Consider the following 3,917-nt stretch of genomic DNA (forward strand, 5'->3'; position numbering starts at 1 on the left):
TCAATATCTTTTCCTATGCATCAATAAAACAAACCCGATATTTTTGGCTACTTGCTAACAATTACAGCAAGAAAAATGAAGTACTGAAAACAAATCTTGAAATCCCCAATTTATAACCTAAATTTTAATCCTAATGTCTCAAAAAATTTTGTATTAGAACAAAATTTAAACTCTAATACCTGGGGATTGCTAAATCAATAAGGTTATTGGGTGCTTTGGTGCTCCTTGTGGAGTTGTAGAGTTCATGACAATAAAGAGAAGAGAGCGACTGAGGTTTAGAGCAGAAAGTAGGGATGGCAAAAATCCCCAGCGGGGCGGAGCTCCATTGGATACCCGCCCCTAATGGGGGGAGAATTCGGGGACAAATGGGGAATGGGGATGGGGATCCCCAATCCCTGCTATATAAGATTGGGGATGGGGCGGGGATGGTATTGTGATCCCATCCCCAAACCCGCCCCAAAAATATATACGTATATTGGGGATGGGGTGGGGATGGTATTGTGATCCCATCCCCAAACCCGCCCCAAAAATATATACGTATATTTAGCTTATATATATTTTAATTTATTTTTTACAATATAAATCACAAATATATACATTTACTACTTTACTTTAATGGCTACACTTTTACTTTAACGGTGTTTTGACTTTTGCACTCATTGAATTATGATTTATGAATTTAATCATGGTTTTGTTTTAGAGAAACTGAATTTGAGAGGAATTTGCTGTGTATTCTCATTGATATAGGGGCCTCTTTATATAGAGGATTACAATACATAGAATCTCAATCGTACAAGGAAAGTAATCGTACATTGAATAGGAATCTAGATCCTTCTAATTTAACCCTATTACCACTAGGTCAAGTAACCTAGAGTTTGGGCCAAACACAAATAGAGATATCCTTAAACACTCCCCCTTGTGTTGTCCAAACGTGGTGCTTCTCTTGTTGCCTCGTTAAAAACCTTGCCGAGTAACAAAAACCCAGTGGGACAAAAATAACCTCGGTCGAAGGGGAAAAAGAGCACAACACACCCTTCACGTTTCGAGCTGAACATGTAGACATCTCCCCCTAATGTCTGCGCCTCCCCCTGATGACTACGATCATGGGAGTTCAGATAATTTCCGCAAGCCAATTCTCGCCACATGTTTCTCGAACGTGGATTTGGGCAATGACTTAGTAAACAAGTCTGCCTCATTGTCCTCAGATTGAACCTGGTTTACTTTGATCTTGAGGAGCTTCTGTTGTTGCTAATTGTAGAAGAATTTAGGCGATATATGCTTGGTGTTGTCGCCTTTGATGTAGCCTTGCTTCATTTGTTTAATGCAAGCAGCATTATCCTCATAAATGCTCGTTGGCTCATCTGTGGTAGACTTCAAACCACAATTACTTCGAATATGCGTAACTATGGATAGAAGCCATATACATTCACGAACTGCTTCGTGAAGAGCAATAATCTCTGCATGATTCGAAGAGGTGGCGACTAAGGTCTGCTTTGTAGACCTCCAAGATATCGCGGTTTTTCCCATGGTGAAAACATAACCAGTTTGGGAGCGACCTTTGTGTGGGTCAGAGAGGTACCCAGCATCAGCAAAACCTTCCAAAACACTTATATCGTTTTGGGATGGGGAGAGGGAACGCAGTCCACCATGTGTGGCGTCCCTGGCACTTGATGGGTCCGAATCCATCTTCTCTCTGAAGGGATAGAACAAGCCCATATCGATCGTACCACTTAGGTATCGAAAGATATCTTTAACACCAGTCCAATGGCGTCGTGTAGGCGCAGAGCTATATCTAGCTAGCAAGTTCACAGCGAATGAGATATCCGGTCTTGTGCAGTGTGCTAAGTACAATAATGCGCCTATTGCACTTAGGTAGGGCACTTCTGCCTCTAGCACTTCTTCATCGTCATCTTTTGGTCGAAATTGATCTTTCTTTGGATCAAGACTACGGACGACCATTGGGGTGCTTGAAGGCTTAATCTTATCAGTGTTGAAATGCCTAAGCATCTTTTGGGTATAAGCTGATTGATGAATCAGGATACCATTTCTACGGTGCTCAAGTTCTAAACAGAGGCAAAACCGTGTTTTCCCAAGATCTTTCATCTCAAACTCGGATTTCAAGTGTTCAGCGGTTTCCCTTAACTCTTTAAGGGTGTCAATTATGTTCATGTCATCGACATAAACCGCTACTATTGCAAATCCGGAACTTGTCCCTTTATGAACACACATGGGCATAGTTCATTGTTGACATATCCCTTTCCAATCAAGTAGTTACTTAGACGGTTATACCACATCCGTCCGGATTGTTTCAATCCATATAGTGAGCGTTTCAATCTAATTGCAAACGTGCTCCGTGGTTTAGAGCCACTTGATTTGGGTAACTGAATTCCGTCTGGAATCTTCATGTATATCTCTGTATCTAGATCCCCATATAGATACGCAGTAACCACATCCATAAGCTGCATGTTCAGTTTTTCGGAAACCACCAAACTGATAAGGTAGCGGAACGTTATGACGTCCATTACGGGAGAATATGTCTCCTCGTAGTCAATTCCAGGGCGTTGTGAGAAACCTTGCGCCACAAGGCGAGCTTTGTACCTTACAATCTCGTTTTTCTCATTACGCTTTCTAACGAATACCCATTTGTGACCAACTGGTTTGGTGTTGGGCGGTATTGGCACAACTGGTCCGAATACCTTTCTTTTCGCTAGAGAATCAAGTTCTGCCTGGATCGCATCTTTCCACTTTGGCCAATCGGCTCTACGTTGACATTCATCAACGGAGCGTGGTTCGATGTCATCGGTCTCAATAATCTCACGCGCCACTGAATACGCGAATACATCATCAATGATGATGGAGTTTCTTTCCCACGTCCCATGTACACTAGTGTAATTAACAGAGATCTCTACGTTCTCAGGGATAGGTTCTGACAATGAGGCATCCCCCAAAGATGTCTCTTGGACATAACCATAATCCAGAACATTATCATGGGACGGATTTTGAGTATCGATGATCAAAGGATTTGTTTGTGCCTCGTTCGCTCTCTTTCTAGGGCGAGTATCCTTCGAACCAATCGGTCTACCGCTCTTTCTTGCGGGACCTGCGGCCATAGATGCCACATCATTGCCATGTTGGGCAATGGCGCCATCTCTTGGTGTCACAGGAGAGGCGTGATGTCCAGTATTTAGGACATCGATCCTTGCAGGCACGTTTTCAGCAGGTATGTGTGATATCGTCACTTTGGCAACATCAGAAAACGCATCAGGCAGAGTGTCTGCTACGTTCTGGAGCTCGATTATTCTTCGCACTTCAAGTTCGGACTGTGCGGTACGGGGATCGAGATGAGACATAGTGGGGACAGACCACGACAATTCCTGTCGTTCCTGTTGAACATATGTGTTCTTATCTCCCCCTAACGATGGGAAGACTGTCTCATCAAAGTGACAATCCGCAAATCTAGCGGTAAAGAGATCGCCTGTCAAGGGTTCAAGGTAGCGGACTATCGCTGGAGATTCATATCCAACATAAATTCCCATTCGTCATTGTGGACGCATCTTAGTACGCTGTGGCGGCGTAATAGGCACATAAATGGCACACCCAAAAATGCGTAAGTGCGAGATATCAGGCTCGTATCCAGTCACTAGCTGTAACGCAGAGTAAGATTGGGTGGCAGTGGGTCGTAGACGAATTAGCGTCGCTGCATGCAATATTGCATATCCCCAAGCAGAAACAGGGTGATTGGTGCGCATAACCAATGTCCGTGCTATCATCTGTAGTCGTTTGATAGCGGCTTCTGCGAGACCATTTTGGGTATGAACATGGGGAACTGGATGCTCTACATCAATCCCCAGTGACATGCAATAGTCATCGAATGTCTTCGATATAAACTCCCCAGCATTATCAAGTCGAATTGACTT

Source organism: Rosa chinensis, chromosome 6, assembly GCF_002994745.2.
Source record: "Rosa chinensis cultivar Old Blush chromosome 6, RchiOBHm-V2, whole genome shotgun sequence".
Lineage (NCBI taxonomy): Eukaryota > Viridiplantae > Streptophyta > Magnoliopsida > Rosales > Rosaceae > Rosa > Rosa chinensis.